Source organism: Lycorma delicatula, chromosome 9 (genome assembly GCF_047948215.1).
Source record: "Lycorma delicatula isolate Av1 chromosome 9, ASM4794821v1, whole genome shotgun sequence".
Lineage (NCBI taxonomy): Eukaryota > Metazoa > Arthropoda > Insecta > Hemiptera > Fulgoridae > Lycorma > Lycorma delicatula.
In genome coordinates this window covers 81,014,500-81,038,219 of record NC_134463.1, presented here as the reverse complement: position 1 = coordinate 81,038,219, position 23,720 = coordinate 81,014,500, and the positions used below count along the sequence as shown (strand labels likewise).

The window sequence follows — 23,720 nt, the reverse complement described above, 5'->3', positions numbered from 1 at the left end:
AGGGGTACAAACAGTTAATAACCGTTATCAGAAAATTAGAGAGTAATTCATCTTTGTCACTAAATTAGTATTTCACTGATAAACGTGAAAGTTTTTCGTTCGTTTTGTTTAAAATAAAAGAATGGGAACATTTATCAACCCATCAAAGGTTTCCTTTCAAGAAAGAAGAATGAGGGAACGAGCCCAGCAGCCATAAGCCCAGCAGCCATAAGCCCAGCAGTCACAAGCCCAGCAGCCACTGACAGCATGGAAGAAAGAAGAAACCTGCACTTTCCCCCGTTCAGCCCTTTGGGACCTCGGGAATACGAGGTATGTTAACGGTATGTAACTTCGGTTACTACCAATTCTCGGAAAGTGCAGGCCAAAGAAGAATGAAGAGGTCATCGGAAGAAGAAGAGGGAGAAGAAGAAGAAGGAAGACCCTCTACTCGTCCCAACATCACGGACTGGAGTCCGGAACAGAGCCCAGCAGAGATGCGTCCTGAAAGGCAGCCATAACAGAAGTGGATGAAGAGCTTCTACACAACCCTTACTTTAAAACTTACATAAAAATTAACACAAATCAGCAATTGCGACTCCTCCGGAAAAGGGGGCGCATTGCTCCCTCCACATAGTTAGTGCCCCGTTGTGGCGTATTCCTGCTAGCCTGTGAAGCGTTAGCACCGAAAAGACTTCAGTGGACGGTCTGAAGGGGAATTACGTCGGGAGGACAGGTTGCATAAGCCTAGCCTTCCGCGGTCGGCCCATAAAATGGGTTCGATAACGCTGGTTTAACAACGGATTGGAATGCAATTAAATCCGTCCTTAAAATACTAAATATTAAATAAAACAAAACTTGAAAAATTAGACCCGTCATTTAAAATAAACCTTTTAAAAACACGCCCGATTAAAATCATCCAGCAGCAAGGGACTCTGTCCAGGTTCTGCGATTCGTAGGGAGAAATAAACTCCCGCCAACTTTGCATTCCATTCCATTCCCATCAAAGGACTGGGATTAATAAAGCCATATTCTGATCAAAAATAAAAGTAAGTGTTTTATAAATTATATTACTACAATAAATCTCTCCAAAACGGAATCTGACGGGGCCGAGCATGAATTCCGTTTTGAAAAGGTTTCCGTCTTGCAGAGTTTTTAAAAATTCAGCTAATTTATCGTGAGACTAGTTATTGAAAGACTTAAAATATTTAATTGAATTGAAGTCTTTCTTTATTTAGGGAACACATCATTTTAAATTTATCTATTCAGTAAGAACATTTATTTTATCCAGTAAGTTGTGAATAGCACTCTGACAGCTACAGCTCACAAGTAATTATTAACAACCTATTTCCATTTTGAAGTTCTACACGCTTATAGCACGAGTGAAGCCGCGATGACGGGTGCTTGTAAATTATATGTTTAGGCTGTGCATTTTAAGCAAGCATAAAGTTGTGTTAGTTAATCAAAAGGGGTATTTTTTTAGTCGTTTTTTTCTTCAGTCTTTAAAAATACATTTAGTATTAAAACGTAACTGCATAAATTAATTAAAAATTGATCTGGGAATAAAATAAAATACACATTCTTTATTTTTTCCATTTAAATGAAACGAATGATTATACTTCAAAATCATCGAGGTATAGAGCATATCAACTATAGAACCGTTAATAATCAGTCTAAAACAAAAATATAACTTTTGTTGAAGAAAAAATAATGTAAACATAATTTACATTTATATTGTGTGACATGAAAAAGTAAATTATGTTTAATAGCATTAAGAGTTTTTAAAGTTTTTTTTTTTTATATTTGAAAAGTATAGATAGACGTTTAACTAAAGTTATGTCCAAGTCATAGTTAAAAAAGTCATAAATTATTATAAAATAAGTTACTTTATTACATAATACGATACGGTTTTTTTCCTCTTTTTTTTATTTAAGCATTAAATATTTTCGTTATGTAACTACGTATGTATTGTATTATTTATCCAGGTAATTCATAACCCTGTAGTATTATATTAGTGAGTTGATATGGAATACAGATATGCTTAAAATCTTCAGGATTTAAGATCTTTCAGGTCGACCACTTCTGAGATGTGTGGTTGATTGAAACTCAACCACCAAAGAGCACCGGTATTCACGATCTAGTACTCAAACCCGTATAAAAGTGCCTGATCTACTTTTAAACAAATCTGGATATTAGTTTGACCTTAACTGTGATTCAAAATTAGTATAAATAATAAATCAAAAATATTTACTTGAAGTGGTGGGGAGCCTCTTTACTTTCTCTTATTTAAAAAAAAACTTTTTTGAGATTTCTTTAAATATCATTACAACAAAAAATTCGATCGTAACTTTTCTTGTTTTCTTAATGTCTTCCATGCTTCTCAGTCAGATTTTAATATTCTACGGAAATATTTTTTGATACATTGTAAGTTGAATGAAGTTATATTGCATTAACACACGTTGCAGAGTATATTTTTAAAATGATTTATTGTTTTCTAATGAAAAAACAAAAGATAAATATTAAAAATTAAAAAACACCACTTCCAAAATAAAATCATTGCTAGCAAACATTGCTGTTTAATATTGGATAATTAAAGAGCGTGCGGGTGACAATTTGGTATATAGTAGGCCTATTTATATATAGTATAATTTTTCCAATTTTTTTAAATCATTTAAAATATATATATATATATATATATATATATATATTTATTTATTTATTTATTTATTTATATAGCCTATAACACTCCCAGTAAAGTAAGGAATCCAACGCGGGATCATACGTCTAAATTGGTTCAGCCGTTGAGCTACTATGATGGAACAAACTTACACCCTAAATACAATCTTTTTGGGCAGTCGTGTAAAAACATGCACTCATGTCATCTTATCCGAGCTAATGTAGAGATACTTTGAACTTGACTGTAGAAAAGGATATACTAGTATATCTGTTAGAGCTGCATGGGGTTCGTTAAACCGTTATTTTCTTTTTGCCGAATAATATGCCGCCTCGGTTAGGTTTAATTATTTTAAATATTTATTATTGAAATTGAGACTGGCTAAAAAAATTATGTAGTTAGAGAGGACGAAGCACGGAACCGGGTAGAGACAGGGAGGTAGCCTTCTTGCGAAGGATGTCGTGCGACAAGGTTGGGGCACTCTGATGAGGCGTGGAGGATCCTCAACGTGTGAGGGCAGGGCGCGCGAGGGTCGGGGAGTATGCACGGGAAGCGTACTCGGACCCAACTAGTGGTAGGAAAGAGAAGGGTAGCCCACTCGGGGAGCCCACCGGGTTGGTCTAGTGCTGAACGCGTCTTCCCAAATCAGCTGATTTGAAAGTCGAGAGTTCCAGCGTTCAAGTCCTAGTAAAGCCAGATATTTTTACACGGATTTGAATACTAGATCGTGGATACCGGTGTTCTTTGGTGGTTGGGTTTCAATTAACCACACATCTCAGGAATGGTCGAACTGAGAATGTACAAGACTACACTTCATTTACACTCATACATATCATTCTCATTCATCCTCTGAAGAATTATCTTAACGATAGTTACCGGAGACTAAACAGGAAAAAGAGAGAGAGCCTACTCGTGGAGGGGTATTACGGCATCCAGAAGCAGAGGTCGTAATGCCCCAAGAGGGACCTCGACGGGAAAGTGTCCGATGATCGGACAATACTGACGGGTGGTGGTTAGATATCCCCGCGTCACATTACGCCAATCGAGGCAATGTCTTTCAGGCGGTTACCGGTTCACCTAGTATGGTTAAAAAAAAGGATAAAAAAATATTTATTATTCGCTTTTTCATTCAAATAAATAAAAGCCTTTATTTTGTTTATAATATAAATTATTTTTATTATAATCTTTGAACTTGTAGTTCATATATATATATATATATATATATATATATATAACATTATTGTATTAATTAATTTCACATAAGTATTAAACACATGTTGAGTCTTTGAAGGATGGAAAAGACCGACTAACAACAGAGCATTAGACAAATTCATTTAAGAAAAGTAACAAAAAAGTGAGAATTTATAAAGAGTAAGAAAAAAAGTGAAAAATTTTATTTTTACAAATAAAAAGGAGGAAATGAAGCCTGAGTCTTAACACTTTCATAGTTAGTAAATAAATGGGTTTTAACGTGTTTTAAGTGTGTATTTAATGTGCGTAGTATTTGAGAATTGTTTTTCTTTAATGTACTTTTATTCAGATTTTATTTTGAAAAATATAAATTTAAAAAATGAGTTAACCGCAGTAAAGATTTAAAAGACGGATATACATTAATAATGCTGAAAATGCAGTTACAAAGGTTAGCTTTTATTTCATAAATTATCAGCAAATGTCTAACGTAAATTGCATTATATTAATTATTTTATTATAAATACATATGATATTTCATATCAAAGCAAAATCTGTTTACTGATTAAATACCTATTTTAACATAATTATGTTAAATATTATTTTTTAAATATTACAAATGAATTAAAATTAGAGAGTTTTGCCTTACAATTTAAATATAATCTATGATAAATATCGTAATCGTACTGGTTGTAAGAGACCTGATATCATTCAAGTCATCCGCAAATATATGGTAAAATCAATGCCAAGCTTATTAGGAAAATTGAGAAGTAAAGTCCATGAAATTTTATTCAAGCCGAATTTACGGTAACATATAAGCGTGCTAAGCCTACTGAAATTTAGTTGACGTTCATTTTTTTAAGCGACATATTTACTCGTTTCATCACGGACTGGCTGTATAGTGGACATTGTTACTTTCAGGGAAAGAACTATGATTTGTTCTGTTTATAAACCTATTGGTGTTGAGGTTTGTGTACTGGTAATTCCGGATTTTGGAAAATCTTGTTCTAAGAGAAGCAGAAGTTTTATTCAGGCAGAAGGTTCTCAGAGTTCCCGCATTTTATCAAAGTAGTAGCGAAAAGTTTTTCCCTTATGTTGTTTCTTTTTTTAATTTTTTCTGTCTTTGTAATATTGGCTTAAAGGTTGAAGTCTATCAAGATCCAGGTCCGTCGTTTCTCTATCACGAGCAAGTCTTCTCTCTTGTACTTAAACTCTCTAACCGCTAGCCTCTTATTTTTATTAGGCTTAAGTCATAATTTTCGGAAGTATACTATCAATATCGACAAGTCAGAATTCTCTCTGTAGCTTCAAAAGATACGTGCCTGGTAGATATGTCCCGATCATCAGCATACCCAAACTTTCTGCTTTCTATCCCTGGTGTGTCAGTTACTTAAAGGTGCAATAATACTGGTGCCAGCAGTGATTTTTCCGTAGTCTGTTATTGAGTACTTTTAGGCCAATAACTTGGAAACTACGGTTTCCAATTATATTGTTAACCAAACATTAACTGTAAAACATTATATTTAAATTCTTAATTTAAACCACTTAATTCTGTCAAATTAGCAATAAATTATTATTTTTCTAAGAATACTTTCATATCAATTACAATCTAATTAAATAAAGTAGAAAATCCGGCTTGAACTTAGATCAAGTAAAATTTCAAGTTCGATCGAACCCTAAACTTTAAAACTTAGCAAATTTTAATCCGCTCTTTTCCTTTTTTTATCGTCACTATTGTTTATTAAAAAAATGTATTGAACTATTTTTATGTTGAAATTGATATTAAATTAATTATCTAAATTTACTGAAAAAAATCTTAGATCGTGTATGTGGATTCTTTTATGTAGTTTAGTTCCTATATATGCTACACGTTTTTTTTTAAAATTAATTATTTAAATAGTAATAATATTTTTAAGGTTTATTTTTGTCCTATAATAATTTTCTACATTCTATTAACTGTTTATTCATGAGGTAGGCTAACGTTAAATATATAAATTATATTAAACTATAATTGAATACATAAAATATATAAATAGCCGGCCCGTCTAGCTAGAATCTGGACCCTCGGGGCTCAGGTTAGCCCAGGCAAATCCCGGAGCCAACTCAGGGCCTCCCGGGACCAAACGGCTTACTTCATGGCTGCAGAGCTCGCTTTGCTCACCAATCCTAATTTGCCAGGTGGACGGTCGCCCTGGACATCCGCAGAGCTTGCTTGGGTCGTCATTTCCATCTACCCAGAGGGCTCCACCTCTTGCACTCTGCACTGTACCTTATCCTCATGGATGTGACAATAATACTGATGAATAATAATTATGATATTCAGGCTTTATAGAAACCTGAAAAACAAACTAATTACAAAAGATAGAATAGTAACTATGGTAACTAAAGTACAGAGGCCTTTGACGACGAAAAATTCAAGAAACTTATTTCTTTGCCATGATGGCAAAAATAAAATAATGAAGTAAAAGGATTAATTTATTTTTTCCTTAATGAATTTCTTTAATTCACATTTTCACCCTTCTTGGGGGCGAAAAAATAATGAATAATTTTAATATCATAACCTTTAGGGTCTCGGTCGATGGCTTAAAACCTTCCCTGGGACAATACGAATGTATCTTGCAAATTTGAAAGTATTTGGTAGGTCGGCAAACTTAACTCATACAGTGATGAAGACTCACAGTTCACAAGTCATTAATTCAATTCATTAAAGTTTGTGCTTCAACCTGGAAATCTCCAGTACTACATATATATCTTTTTTCGAGATGAAATTTCTAAAAACCTTCTCAGTTATGCCAAGAAACATGGATAAAAATTTGGTTGCGATTGATCGAGTAGTTTTTTGTTTATACCGAACAAATAAAAACTCTCTTCCTTTTATATAATAGTATAGATATGCATGTAAGTTAGGTAATTTTTTTCTTATTTGTTTTTTTTTTTGTGATAGATAAAAATAAAAGGTATGAAAAGATTTACTAAATGTTTATTCATTCATAGTGTTCTTCTAATAGGGCAGGTCCTGTCACGAACCCACCGGGTCGGTCTAGTGGTGAGCGCGTCTTCCCAAATCAGCTGATTTGGAAGCCTACAGTTCCAGCGTTCAAGTCCTAGTAAAGCCAGTTATTTTTACATGGATTTGAATGCTAGATCGTGGATACCGGTGTTTTTTGGTGGTTGGGTTTCAATTAACCACAATCTCAGGATTTGTCGAACTGAGAATGTACAAGACTAAACTTCATTTACACTCATACATATCATCCTCATTCATCCTCTGAAGTATTATCTAAACGGTAGTTACCGGAGGCTAAACAGGAAAAAGAAAGAAAGAAAAAGGTCCTGTCACGGCTGCGCTGATCTTCACCTTGACTATCCTTTGCTAACCTCTTTGTTTCAGTATATTTTCCTTTTTCCATAATCGCATACATTATTTGAAATCTCACTTTCCTTCAATTTACCCAGACTACTCTAGCATCCACTAGCCAATTCCTTTTCCTAAATTCAATCACATTTTTTAGCATTCTCCTGTTCTCTCCAGTTCTCTTTAATACTCTTCATTTGTTACATGGTCTTGCCATCTGACATTTATCATTTTGCTCCACACCCACATCTCAAAAGTCTCAATTCGTTTTCTGTCTGCCTTTCTCATCGTCCACGTTTCAGCTCCATCTCCAAATAAGATATTCCATTAATCTCTTTCTTAACGGCGAAATTTAACTTTCTACACATCAGTCTTACGTTCTTATTTCTAATTACTACGAAATTTAATAACAATTTTAAAGGCATATTTAAAAGGTAGTCGTATATATTTTGAAAAAAATATTCAAGGAAGTTGTAGAAAATTTAGGTCTATTTAAATATTATTTTTATATTTTTCATACTGAACAAAAATAGTACTGTGGATTGATTTATTCAGATTGTCGGTAAAAGTCAGAAAGATATCTTAAAGAATTAAAAATAAATTCTTCGTTCTGTTAAAGTACTATAAATTTTAAATACTTTGACACATTTCCAGCATTCAAAAACAAAATGACTGTAGAAAAATTCTTAATATATTTACATCAGTCTTTGACAACGTTCTTTATTTATATTGTAACACATGAAAACAGAAGAGCGGCTGAAGAATTAATGACTCCGGTGCTTTTGATCACAGCTACACTTCTCACTAGCTTTGGATTCTCCAGGGTCAGTTTTATAGTACATAATACTCCGTATCATAAATATATAAAATCCACTTTGAAAAATAACGTTCCATTTAGTTTCATCTTCCAATCAGCTCTGTATATTTCCTATAAATGTTTTGACCGTAATCCTTTTGGTACTCTTCTGAATTAGTCATTAAAAAAAATATCACGTTTAATTTTCCAATTGTAAAAGTAAACTTTAACAGAATCGGTTGGACAGAACTTTTATAATGTTGAGTATGTTTAATATAATTATGAATGTTTTCGATATTAGCAAGATAAAAGAATTCATGCAAGGTTTTAAAATATTTTAAAAATACTTTAAAAATATTTTACACAAGTTTTTATAAATTAAAAAAAAAAATATTAGTATAATTTTATTCTTTTATTATAATGATATTTAAGAAAATCTCAAAAAAACTTTGTTTTGAATAAGTGAAAGTAAGGCGGCTCCCCACCACTTCAAGGAAATATTCTTGGTTCAGTACTTATACTAACTTTGAGTAGTAGTCAAATTAATACCCAAATTTGTTTAAAATTTGATCAGGAGTATATAAGCTTTTGTAAGTAACTTTTTTTGTATATAGGTTATGAAAGAAACAATTTCTCTTTTAAATTGGTTTTAATAGTTTCGTAGATTATTACTGCCTATAAAAATAGTTAAATTAATGTATATTTGTTTACTTACGGCTTTGATACGTATAAAGCACCTAAGATACAAGCATCATAAAGGTTTAATTTTAGAATTACTAAAATCTAATTTTAGTAATTTAGAATCTACTTTTAGATTTACATAAATTACTTTCTCTAATAGTAATGGAGTTTATTATAAAATATCCTGCAGTAATTAGAATTTGGGTGCTATTTGTAGGACTAAAAATTAATGTTACTCCGATGGCCTGATATTTATTAGTATATTCGATTGAATAAAGAAGGCAATAGCGGTAACCATCTTTCTCGTCAATTTTCCTAGTACGTTTGGCATAGGATTCTTGTTTCTCTTTAAATGTATATGCCTTTTTCAATTATGTACTGTGTTTTATTTTTTATTTCTTGGGAGTGAAATAAAGAATAAAACTTATTCTTCATTTTATATTGTTTTATAAGAAATGATTATTTATCACTTGATTTTTTTTTCTTTATTCATTTTTTCTTATATATATACACGTATTACTACGCGTCTACTGATGTTTATCTAATTTTGAGTTTAAATGAAATTTTTGTAAATGGTTTTTGAGAATCTTCTGTTTTCCAATTTATGTTGTATAAAATTTTACATATACGAGGAGTCCAAAAAAATGTACGTACCGTTTGTAATTAAATAATATCTTATTTAAGGAGGTTCACCTAACAGTTAACCTGTTAGGCATTCTTCAGAGGATGAGATGATTTGTAGCGTGTGTGGAAATGTCACACCGTGACCGTGATTCAAACCCGGGACCTCCGGATGAAAGGCCGAGACGCTACCACTCGCGCCACAGAGGCCGGTAATTATATAACATCTAAATAAAAAAACACACACTCGCTAATCTGATGTGTAGTGTAGTGTAAGGTATTAAATTTGTCGTGACAGGCAGAGCTGGCAATTTATGCCGCGCATGCGCGGGTAGTTGGCGGTTGAACGAGCCAGTCATATTAGCCAATGCAGCAGAAGACAGTCGAGTAGCAGCAATGGCTGTGGTTCACTTATCGTACCACCCGAACCAACACGTCGAACAATTGCCCGCATTTGCGATAAATTCGGAGCCGACGGAACTGTTAAAGTTGTGTACAAGGAAAGATCCGACGAACAGCCACAAGATCCACGAACAGCTACATGTCCGGAGTCTAGTGCTGCGGTGTTGGAACATTTTCACTCGTTACCGTAAAAATCTGTGAACCAGGGAGCGCGCGAATGAGTGGTGAGCCGGTCAAGAGTAAGACGCATTCTGAAGAATGGAAAGTGTCCATTCCTAGTTTGTTACACGCGATGAATGAGGACGGTCCAGATCGAAGGATGGAGTATTGTGAATGGTTTCAACACATGGTTGGCAAGGATGGGGAATTTTCAGAGAAGTTTCTGTGGATTGACGAAGTGCAATTCAAACCTAACGGTACTGTGAACCGCCACAATTGTGTCTACTGGGCTCCTGAAAATCCTCACGCTCATGTGGACAGAGCAGTGAGCAGTGAGTCCTGTGTGGTGTGGTCTATCAGTGCGTGGTTTGATTGGTACCTTCTTCTTCGAGAATACCGTAACTGGTGAGGAGTACCTTGATATGCTTCAGACAAGGATTTTGCCTGCCATCCAGAACCTGTATGGTGAACTATTTTACGTGCAAGACGGAGCCCTCCTCACTACCATCGAGATCTCAGGTTGTACCTCGATAAAACTCTACTCTACGGTGGGTGGGTCGAAGAAGTGCTTTTGAATGCTCACCTTGGTGTCCTGATATGACACCTCTGGACTTCTACCTCTGGGAGGACCGTCAAGAATGATGTGTATCGACAAAAACCAGCAACAATCGACGATCTACGTGAAAAAATCGTAGTCATATGCTGCCATTACCCCAAATACTCTAACAGCTGTAGGTTAGGTGTACAGTTCGGCGAAATGGGCGTTATATAGAAGCTGCTGGTGGTCATTTCGAACGTATTCCATAACCCTCTCTTAGTGTCAACAATTGTCACGTCCAGTCAAATTTGTCATGAGATATGGACTAGCAAACAGTGAGTACATTTTTTGGACCCCTCTGTATATATATATATATATATATATATATATAAATATTGAATATGCATATATTCCTATAAATTTAATTCTCTTACTAGAAATAAATTACGTTATATTACATAATTTTTAGTTTTTCTTTCTGGATAAACAATTCCTATTTTATTTTGTGAAGTCATATCGATGTAAGATACATATATGTATTTCAAGATAGATAGTTAATGTAAGGTGAAACAATCCATGTTGAAATTTTACGAAAGAAAATATTCACACGTCTATAATATTGACGTCCGTAAATTTTGAAGATTACGTAAGCAATTTATCTAATGAAGATAATTAGTTGAATAGTTAAATAATTAGGAGTTTATGTTGTTAATTATAATTAAAGACATGTTTTGTAAATCGGTGTTTAAATTCCTTTAATTTTTTACTCATTGGTAAGTTTCTTTATATTTGTTTTGTAAATCTTTAAGTTATATTACAATAATAATTAACTATAAAATGATAAAGTAAACAATGAAAAGTATATTAGTGAGGTATGAAGTCAAACACTTACGGTAAAAATTTAGCGTCTTATTTATAATCAGTAAATAAAACTAAGTTTACATTTCATTAATGTAAATTCAGAATTTTATTTTATGTTATTTTTATTTTTAATTCATTTATTTACACTGATATTTACTATACACTGATATTTATTTACCAATCAAAAATAAATTATATGATATAAAATAATTATACATTAATAAAATGTTATTATTTCTATTTTCCGGGTAATAATTACCAAGTTATACCCGGAAAGAAGTGATTAATTATAATTTCAAAAAAATAGCGTTTATGAAATGTATTTAAAATTATATTTCTTTAGTTCTTTTCCTATAAAATATTGATTTTGAATGTATATCTTATGTATAAAAAAATTTTACGAGAAAATTTACTAAGAAGAAAACTTAAAGTATTAAACCAATGTAAAAACAATACACATCTTAAAAATAAAAATTTTATTTTTTTTTTAACTTTTTTTTTGAATCGGTCCTAAATTAACTTTAAATAGAATTTAAGAATAAGTTTTTTACTTTGACAAACAATAAGCAAAATTATGAATTCTTTTTTATTCAGATTTTTAAATAAAAATATTTATTTCTATACTTGTAGATGACTTAACCAATAAAAACTATTGCCTATTGTCTTGCGTTCTTCTTCTTCTTCTTCTCAAAGAATTATAAAAGTTATCGTAATAAATTTTATGTTTTAATTATTTTTATTAAATATAAAATTGCTTGTTTAATTTTACTGAAATCTTTTAATTTTAATTTTTGAAACTAAGATGCTCGACAAAATGAAAACAGTAATCAAAATTTTTAATTAGTGTATTAGCATCACAATTTCGAAAAATATTTTTTCGACTTTTTGAAAATTTGGGGCTCATGCATCAGGGGCTTTTTCTAATTATTAAAATATTCCCTAAAATTGATTTTAAATAAATTTTAAAAAAAATTTTCACCATTTTTTTTTTTATTTTTTTATTTGGGATCTCCCCTATTAGGGGAGGAATTTATGTTATTACCCACGACGGAACGGAGACGGTATATGCGTTTGGGAATAAGAGATTTTGTATGTGTGTGTTTTACAATTTTCCTCAAAAACTACAGTACCGATTTCGATTCGGTTTATTGCATTACATAAGTATCACTCCATAGCAGGTTCTTAGACATGTTGTACGGTTATAGATCACCAGGGAGCGCTGAAGTAGTGTGCTTCTCTAAAACGGCTGGACCGAGTTTTATGCGGATTTTTGCATTACATAGGTATCACCTCAGAGCAGGTTCTTAGATTAGCTTTACAGTTAAGGCGCTATAGAGCGCTGCGGTAGATATGTTTCTAAAAAAACGGATTTTGAATGTTTCTAAGTTATTCTAATTAATATTTTAATATTTCATTATCCAATTTAATTTCATAGTGAGTTTTTAAAAATTTTTAACTTTATATACTTGTTTAGTGACTTTATTATTTGATAAAATACGTTTTGAGCACTAAAAGTTTTAAATTGTGATTTTTTTTTTCATTTTGAGGGCTCCCATGCTCAAGGGGAAGCATTTGGGTAAAATTAGTTTTTAAGAACGTAAACCCTAAGTGGTGATAATAAATTTTAAAAAAAAATTAATTTTTTTTTAAAAATACAAAGGTACAGCCATAGTTGTTCTAAATGAATAAAATTGTAACGTTATAGGAAAATTTTAAAACGTTTCAGCTAATTTTTTTTTTCTCAAGAAATACTGAAAAGTAAGGGGTATCAAAGAATAAAATTTTTACATTTTTAAAATAATGGCTAACTTTCACGATGATTTTAAATTTAAAATAAATGTAAAAAGATTTATTCTAACTAAAAAATTTTTTTTCCTCAGACTATTGAAGTAAGATGGGCGAAAAATTCTATATCAGTCTTACTGATGTAGAAAATATAGATGCAAAAACTCCCATTAACTCCTTTTCTGAAGGAGGCTGAAAAAATAAAACTATAGAATAATTTTTTTTGGGGAAAGGGAGAATACTAGGTATTTGGTAATTTGGCAGATAGATTTGATAGATATTTGGTATTTGGCATTTTTAGTAGTTTGTGATAATAGAATCTTCAACCTTTGTAACAAAATTCTTTGATAAATTACTCCCACTAGAGATTTGAAATTTTATTTCGGCTAAAACACCCCTCACCCCTTTCTCCATTTTTTTCGTATATAATAAATTCTTTCCCTTCTGAAATAGTACCTGTTTACCAAATTTGAAGAAAATCTGTCAACGGGGTCCAGAGTTATAAAACAAAATACAAGCCAACATACCCGTTACGTAAATACAAACGTCCCTCTGAGAATAATAGATTTTTTGAACTTGGAAGTATTGGAATACTAATTTTGTTAAGCATGGCCCGTTGGTATAAGTATAATTATAGTTAATATATAAAAAACCGCTGACCTACAATTGAATTTTAAACGTTCAAGCGCTTTCGGAATTAATTTCCATCCTCAGGATCTCATATAATTCGTCATATTTGTAACCATAATCAAAACTTCACATGTTAATTTATTTGTATTTTTAATATTTGCGTAATTATAACAATTGGTCGTCGTATATTTAAAATTAAGTCAATGTAAACGTCCTGTCAATGTGGTAATCTCAACTGTTGTCTCCTTGTTAACATTTGAGACAACCGCATTGACAGGACGTTTAAGTTGACTTAATTGTATATACATGACGACCAATTTTTCCTGAGGATCCTGAGGATGGAAATTAATTCCGAAAGGGCTTGAACGTTTCAAATGCAATTGTTGGGTAGCGGTTTTTTATATATTAACTATAAGTATTGGAATATTTTTTCGCAGATTATTTACAGTTTATTTTTTTCTACTTTTTTTTGTCTCCTTAAGACACAAAACTTAAAAAAAGATATATATATATATTTTTTTTTACCGATCTGTATGCGCTTCCATTATATTTATACCTGCTGTAACAGCATGTATCGCTATACCCCCGGGAAATTAAAAATGAAGGCCTTTCTCATGGTTTTTTCTTTTTTTTTTGGGGGAGGAGGTTTCAATGATTACCTACGTTATTTTACTGTGCAATACTAACACATCTCTAACGTTTTGTGTGGATGTACCGTATTTTTTTCGCTTGTATACCATACATAAACGTCCTTACAAAGTCCGTATGAAGTAATGCTCTTCCCTCAGAATCGGATTAAAACTAATTTATTTGATGATGAATGCGTATTAAAAATGCTGACTATGTAATATAACAAGTTGAATTATTTACTATTTTTGCTGAAACAGATTTACATGATTAAACTGAATTAAAGATTTACAAGGGAATTATCATTTTTAAGTTAATAATAGCTTTTATTCTTAACGGTAAAATGCAGTGGTAAAAAAAAAATTAATCTTTCTCTACGTGTTTATAATCAATCTCTAAGAAAAGTATTTCCTGAAACGCTTTTTTGCGTACATTATAGATCTGCAAATACAATTTTTCTATCACCCTTAGTTTTAAATAAATACGCTTCAAAAAAAAATTAAGGGAAAATATAGTTAAAATGTCTAAAATTTATAATTTTGCATGATCATACCTGTGTTAGAATGATTTTTCTGATGCTTTTCTTTTATAAATAGCCTCAAGTACATCTCAAATTCATGTCCAACAATAATCGGCTAGCATGTTGGTATTCCATTTCCCTTTATAGCAGCTTTCCACCACCGAAATGTCTTGGTGGAACCGTTCACCGTGTTCGTCACTAACGTCTCCGAGGTTGTCCGGGGAAAAAATCCAGATGTGAGTGGAGGAAATGTATTTTCAAAGACATATTACATCCCATAGCTCTGTATGAAGTAAGAAGTTGATTAACAATATCGTGATAATTGTCGGATTTCTGTTTGCCGAAAAAAGTTTTGCAGACGTCTTTAAATGAAGCCCAAGCCGCACTTATTACATTATGTAACATTGAGTTAAATATATTATCTTTGACTAACTCTTTTATTTGAGGACCAACAAATATTCCTTCTTTAATTTTTCCTTCACTTACATTCGGAAATTTTTGCCTGATATACAAAAATCCGGGACTGTCCTTCTTCATTACTTTTACAAAAATTTGTATTACTCCTAGCTTGATATGGTGGGAAAGGGGGTAAAAATATTTTTTTGGGTTCAACTAGTACTCATGAATATTTTTCCCATTTGGAGTTAAGTTGCTTCGTTTCTTCCACTTTTTTGTAACATTATGTTTATCCCTAGCTCGGCTGTCCCATTCGCAAAGAAAACACATATACTTAGTATAGCCTAACTGCATGCCTAACAAAATAGCTATAACTTTCAAATCACCACATATGTTCCAGCTATGTTTTTTATAGTTTATTTTTTCAAGAACGTCTTTCATCACATCGTATGTCTCTTTCAAATTAATACCGTAAGCGATTGGTATCGAAGGATATTTGTTACCGTTGTGTAGTAGAAAGACTTTTAAACTATACTTGGACGAATCTATGAAAACGCCGCTGTCCCCAGGTTTATGAACTTGTCCTAAGTTCAACATAAGCTCATCAATATTTGCACAATGAACCAAATTATTTTCATCAATAAAGTACTGAGAAAGTTCTTTTAGTCAGCTTCGAAAGCCCGAAATGTTTGTATTTTTTTAAAGTAAATTCCAACCTTGCAGTCTTGATCCTAACAGTTCAGCTTGATTTTTTGATAAATTTAAATCCCTAACCGAGTCATTTAATTCACCTTTTGATATAAGATGTGGCTTATTGGAGGATAATTCAAAATCAAAATCATTGTCGTCTTCTTAATACTGCCTGATTCTTCATCGCTACTTTCGAAACATACATTCACAGTTGGCTCGGGAACTGAAATAATTTCACTGTGAGGTACAGGCCTGATTGCGGATTACAATGGAGGATATGTTACAGTATCTGTAGATTTTTTAGAAATTCCAAACACATTTGTTAAACAAAAGTAAAAATCCGTTACATGATCCTTTGGTTCACGCCAAACCATAGGTACACCAAATGGCAAAGCCTTCCGTGTACCTTTCAGCCATCCTGTTAATATACAGAATAATTAGTGCATACTATATGAGGAGCCCACGTCTTATCCTGATCACCAATTTTACACTGAAAGTCCAAATGATATGCTCTTTTAATAAAAGGTGTAATGCTTTTTCTATTTGATTTTACGGTGAACTTACCACATACATAACAAAAGGCATCCGTGTAGTTTACATAATTTCGGTGCATTGTGACACAGCACTGTTAACAAACTTAAGACAGCAATAAGACTGAACAAAATTAATTCATTCCTAAATTCAGTACTTAATACAAACAACAAAGCTGTGTTTACAGCTACATGTTTTAACCTGCACAGACAAGATGAATCTTGTCCATGAAGGCTCACTCTTCAGTATTAGATATGATGTCATAATATGTGACTATGATATGATTTAACTGAGTTCATATTCGTTTTCGGCATCAACAAAGAAATAAAAATCATGTATCACATATTAGAAAACAAAAATTATGTTTATCAGTGTAATCATTGAGGTCGGTGAACGTTAGGTCGGGAAATGTTAGTCACCGCTAGACCAACCCGTTGGTCTGGTGGTGAACGCGTCTTCGCAAATCACCTGATTTGGAAGTCGAGAGTTCCAGCGTTTATTATTGGTTTTACTAGTGTTCTTTTGTGGTTGGGTTTCAATTAACCACACATCTCAGAAATGATTGACCTCTCTCTCTTTTCCCTGTTTAGCCTCCGGTAACTACCGTTTAGATAATTCTTCAGAGGATGAATAAGGATGATATGTATGAGTGTAAACGAAGTGTAGTCTTGTACATTCTCAGTTCGACCATTCCTGAGATATGTGGTTAATTGAAACCCAACCACCAAAGAATACCGGTATCCACGATCTAGTATTCAAATCCGTGTAAAAATAACTGGCTTTACTAGGACTTGAACGCTGTTACACTCGACTTTCCAAATCAGCTGATTTTGGAAGACGCGTTAACCACTAGACCAACCCGATGGGTTAGAAATGATCGACCTGAAACTTTACAAGATTACTCTTCACTTACACTCATACATATTCATCCTCTGAAGAAATAACTTGACAGTAATTCCCGGAGGCTAAATAGGAATAAAGGTAGGAGATACTGAAGAGTGTATATGTGTTGTCATTGGTTTAATTTTTATCGGTTTTCTTATTCTGATTAGATAATTACTTAAATAATCTTTTATGGCTATGAATGTTACGTCACATCTGAGATACTGAAGTGTGAATGTCTGTTGTCATTGGTTTACACGATAAAGTTTAACACATATTCCCTGGTTTACAGTCGTAAGTTTTTTTCATAGCTACAAAATTCTATTTATTAAAAACTTTCTTTGGTAAATTAATTCATCCAGAAAAAAAATGAGGCGTAGTTTACTTAGAAGTGTAGAACCTTTAAAATATCTAATAATTTTTAAGAATTAATTTATTACAAAAATAACGGAAAATATGGTCTGAGTTATTTTTAATAACTTACAAATAATTACTTTTATACAAGATTTAATTTATATTTACGTAAAAAAAATATAGAATCTCTTTTCTTTAATAAAAAAATAATAAAATAAAATAATTGGAATGCTGGTAATTTTTTATTTAAAAAAAATTTTACTTTCCTTTACCGAGATAAAGCAGTGTATACAATGCATTATTTCAGTATTTAAAAAAGTACATTAGTAATCTTGCTTTGCACAACCTGTTCCAATATTTTTTGTTGCTTTGATATATATAAAACCACCTGCTGTACAAACCGACTCAAATCATAATTACTTTCTCTGAGATTAATGATATCTACTACACAGTCAGATCCCAAGATGAACTGAATAAAGATGTCACTGTTAGGTCTGAATATCATTGGATTTCGGTGTACATTACATGGTGGTATGTAATTGTATACCGTATTGAAATTATATATAATTTTATATTTATATTTTTATAATATTATATTTAAAGGTAACAGGAAATCACGCTTCACTTCAGGATTTCTTTAGTAAGCTTGGAATGGGATGCTTATTATTCTTGTAGATGTTATGTTCGGAAGTTGTCTGGTACCAGCCCAACCACAACGAAAATTACCCTTTATGTTGAATGAATAATGAACGAATAAACTTTTATTTCTCTTGTAAAAAGTACGACATAAAAAATAATTATAATATGTAATTAGGAAACATAAAACCTGCAAAGGATAACGTATGCGCAGTTATGAGCTATTTTAATTTTTAAATTCCCATTTTAGTAATAATAAAGTTCTTACATAAATAAATAAAAGTGCTAACAAACAAAAACTTAATTATTAAAAAAATAGAAATCAATAAAAACTGATCATAATAATTGAACACCGTCATCCATGCATTAAAATTCAACATTCTAAATTTAATAATATCAAGAAGATACAAGAATATGAAGAGGATATAAATAATATTTATATTGATGTACAATATTATGCTTAGTATATTGTATAAATTGGTGTAAAATGAATACTGTTATATCTTTTATGTTGTTAATACTATTTTATAACAACAAAAATAATGCTAAATAATTTTTGTATTCATGTTATAACTATAATTATAGTTATAAATTTTTCCTTAATGTTTGCCTTCGTTAGTTTGGATAATACTTAATATTGCGGAATATTAAGTTTCCTATCGCTAATAGGAAGCTTAAAATTCTATTCGAGAATACATAACTCTTTCACAATAAAATACCAAAATACGTAGGCGTGACACTTGATAGAACGCTTTCATTTAAGGAGCACCTAATGAAAACTGCAGAGAAATTGAAAGCGAGAAATAACATTATACATAAATTCTGTGTAACAGCATGGGGAGCATCGGCTTCCACTTTGCGCACATCGGCTCTGAACCTCGTCTTCTCAGTAGCAGAATATTGTACGCCAGTGTGGCTTAACAGCCCGTATATTCATAGAATTGATGCTCAACTTAACACTATGAGATTGATTGCCGGGGTTATCATGTCTATTCCCGTGGAATGGCTCCCAGTATTGAGTCACATACCACCCCCAAATCTGAGCCGTATGAACGCTCTTATAAGAGAGTACAAGAAGATTATGGACAATCGAAACCTACCAATACATGAGGACATTGAGGTTGCCAATCATGGTCGCCTTCGATCTAGAAAGCCAGCTATCAAAACAACAACTGATGCCACAGAGGAAGGATTTAACCTAACTGACGCCCGGCTTTAAGAATGGATCACAAAGCAAAATAATCAAATCCCATGTATTACTCAAAAGCCGCCGAGTTTTGACTTGCCACGTAAGACATGGTCAACGTTAAACAGAATACGAACTCAGCATGATAGGTGTGCCTATTTCCTGTATAAATGGGGTAAAACACCGACGCCCCGTTGCGAGTGTGGTGAGAATCAAACCGTTAGACACATCACAGAAGTTTGCCCTAGGACAGCTTATGAAGGGAATCCTGAAGATTTCCTGATGGCGACTCAAGAATCAGTAGCTTATATTAATTGGTTAGATATTTGTTTGTAATTTTTTACTTTAATTAGTGTTGAGTCTTGGTGCCCTAAATAAATAAATTACGGAATTTTCAGCTTTTCAATGAGGGAAGAGTTAAATACTATTTGTATAAAATACGTGTAGTATACCGTTTAAATAATATTTAATTGTTCATGCATACTTTTATGTAAGCTAAATACTAACAGTTGAAATTATATGTCAATGTCAGTGTCAATGTTGATAACACTGAAGTAATAACTGAGAATTTTGCTTTGAGTTTATATAGTATTTCCAGGTTTTTCCATAATTAATTATAGAATAAAATTACTGATAATTGTTACAATTTTTTTTTCGTTGTTAAAATAGTAGGTCATCCAAACTACTTTAAAATTGTTACATATTTTTATTATTATAATTATTTAATTTCTAATACTTAATTTTTTCAATCTGTTTAATTTCACACACAGTTAACCTCTTTTATTTATATACTTATTTATTTTATAACCTATTTCAATTAACCTCTTTTATAAGATATCTTATAAAATATAAACAAATTGTTAATGTTTACGCACCAATTTTTCGTAAACATTATATATAAATCACGTCAAGATTATTAATAAATAGAAAAGTGAAATATTTTCTTTTTTACTGTAGTTCAACCATAAATTTTAAAGTAATGTTATTTTTTTACCGCATGCATGCTTCTAAGTCTCACTGGATGGTCTAGTGGTTAACTCGTCGCAAATCAATTTTTTAACGGCTGATTTTTAGAAGTCTAAGGTTTAAATTCTAGTAAGTTAATTGCTTTTATACGGATTTGAATCCTAGGCAGTGAATACCGGTATAATTTGCTGATTCTCTTTCCCTCAAGGCCCGATCCACGAACCCGTATAAAACGGACTTGAGGAAGCCAGTTGCCTCTTTTCCCCTGGAAGGTCATGCCAGACCCGGCTATGCCGTTCCTGACGGTACCCCCCAGTGGCTGGGTCTCGATCTTTTAATAAGCGCTTGCCTTTAATCTGGGGTTCCCTACCGGGGCCCCAGACCGGATCTCAGTCTTTCTTTTCCCCACCTAAGGACCCCAGGATTCCCCGTTCAATCATTGAAGGTGGGTCGCCGGAATATCCCACCCTTCCGGAACGCGGCTGTCCTCCCTGCCCTAACGCTAACATCCCTCATCCATCTTCCACTTCTTCCAGGGTCTTCTTTCGGATGATGTTCCCTATTACCTTACTGACTATTGACCAGTTCCGCTCCCCATGAAGCATTACCTGCACTATATTATCTGCGGTAATCTCTCACAACCGCGTCCTTATCATCATCCTGTCTTCCTCGCACCTTGGGCACTGGAAGACAATATGTTCCGCGGTATCCCGCTCTTCACAATACTGGCAGCTTTCAGATGACCGTCCCCTCCTGCCGCATAGCTAGCTATTAAAGCTACCATGCCAAGATAAAAATTGGGTTAGCTCAAACGTGAGTTCCTCGTGCTCACATCTGAGCCAACGCCTGATATCTGGTATTAACTTCTTTGTAGTTTGCTGGTTAGGATTCAATCAACCACACGCCTCAGGAATGGTCGCTACCATCTTTCCAAATTCTGAATGAATTCATTCACCTCCCCTCATCTGAAGTAGTAGTCCACGCATATTGACAATCTCTCTGGATTGAGGGTCTAAGATCTCTTCTTTGAGGAAGTGTAGGTCATGGATAAGAAGATTTGTAGTACCAGAATTTTCAGCTACAGTTCTCTCAACTAATACTCTACCAAATTTCAAATGCTTACCAAAAAGCATCTTCTTAAGGTAGGTGTTTTGTTAGTTTAGAAAACAAAGTTTAATTCTGTTTAACGATCACATTTAATTCCAACTTCCTGCACCATACACCCAAAACCAAAAACCACATAAGATACCTTACTGTGGAAGGCTTTCAACGTAACATTCTTTGGAAACACTCCAAGGATTCCTAATCTTTAAGAATTATATCCCCTTTTTGTACATTGTGGTCATGCTGATCATTATCTGCTCTGTTTCTTGACATCTGACATCAGTTTCTTGGTGGTACTGATTGAATTGTACTGCTTTTGACTGCTTTTGAGAGAGATTTGCAGAGTACTCATGTAATAATTGTGTTTATAAGTAGCAATGAATTCTTTATGTAACAATGGTTCACTATAAAATTCAGAAATGCCTTTAACTTAAGTAGAATCATTGAGAGAGGTTTTATTTTACTCACATCCATCATCTTCGGTGTGTTTAACAGAACAATAAAAATTAAGCATTTCCAACATCCAACATAAGCAAGAGTATATATAGTATAGATCCCATTATAGTATATAGTATATAGTATATATAGCATGGATCTCTGAACTTTCCAAATATTAGGTTGAACATTGGTTTACGTTAAAATATGTTAAAAAACATTACAAAGCATTATCAGTAAAAAAAAATTTTTTATTTCATGTATATTGTAATTTTATTGTATCTTTTGTAAATTTTTGCAATCTTTATATCCAAGTCTGCACACTGGATCCTTTAATCCTCAGCAGAACTGATCCACAACATGGTACGTTTGAATACCTAAATTAAAATAAAATGAATTTGAATATTCATTACTTTTTTTAAATAAAACTGAAATTAAATTTCATTAATTTAGGTTAAGATTTAAATTAAGAATTAAGTAAAAATGAAATCTTAAAATCAGATTAATTTTTAAATCATAAAAAGTGCCTTCTAAAAAAAATGTTTTCTCGTGAAAAATTTTCCACTCACTACATTTTATCTTTTCCTTAACGGATAAGTATAGCATTTATTTTTTTTTACTATTTTCCGTATTCTTTTTTACATATAAATTTATATATATGATATATATTAAAACAATTTCCACAAATTTGATGTGATATTTCAACTGAAAAAAAATCACATCAAATGTGTCATGTCAAATCTATTGTACTGACCTTGATATCAAGGTCAACACAGCCGGGAATGGAAGTATCTACCTGCTACATCTCATTTTTTATATTTTGTATATACATACACATATTTTGTACAAAACATATATATACAACTCCATACTGATAAATATACTGATTAATTAATTATACTAATTAATTGGTGGTGATAAATAAGGATACTACAATATAATAAATGTTGCATCTTTGTGTTAAGGGCTAGCCTCGGCTAGGCTCTGTCATTTATTATTGATTATTGATCAAGATAATAGTTAATCTATTACATTTAACACACATCAATATCTGGTGGTTCTAGGTATATCAGATTTTAAAATATTAAAATTAAAAAATAAAACATCAGAATTTATAAGTATTTATAACAGCCAATATGTATTTGAAAATACTTCACTAATTTTTATATAAAATTACAAATTTGTCATTACTGTTGATCCATGAGTATATTTATTTTTATTTATTCTACTGCATTTCCTGTAATAAAAATTAACGTTATGATTACATAATTATAATTGTAAAAAATAAGTTAAAAAAAATTATTGAAGTAAATTAAGAAATCATTTATGTTTCCTTCTACACTCTACATACCATTTTCTTTTGTCTTGTTCCATGCTATTATCTTTGTATGACATAACCTAAAATTAATTAATTATGTTATTTTTTTTAAAATAAAATAAACCAACTACTACGTAGAATAGGATTTATTTCACAGATGTACAGCACATTATTTCTCTTACTTTATGTTTTGATTGGTCTTCATAGTCTTCCTTCAAGTCAAGGAACTAATATTGCTGTTGAAGTGAATTCTGTATTCTGTATTAATTCTAAGCTGTGAATTCTGTGTTCTGTGGTAAAGTCTCATTATTACTGTTTAATGCTACCCTCATTTTTATAGGATGCCATAGAACAACCTACTATTCTGTCAATTTTAAGTTCAGATAATTTGAGTATAAATTTTAAGTTA

General features: G+C 32.1%; 1 protein-coding gene across 3 annotated transcripts in view; it reads left to right on the top strand.

Annotated features, from left to right (window-relative positions):
* The window catches only part of LOC142330627 (synaptic vesicle glycoprotein 2C-like), a 167,276-nt gene that overhangs the window by 40,129 nt on the left and 103,427 nt on the right, over positions 1-23,720 (top strand). The window lies entirely within an intron of this gene.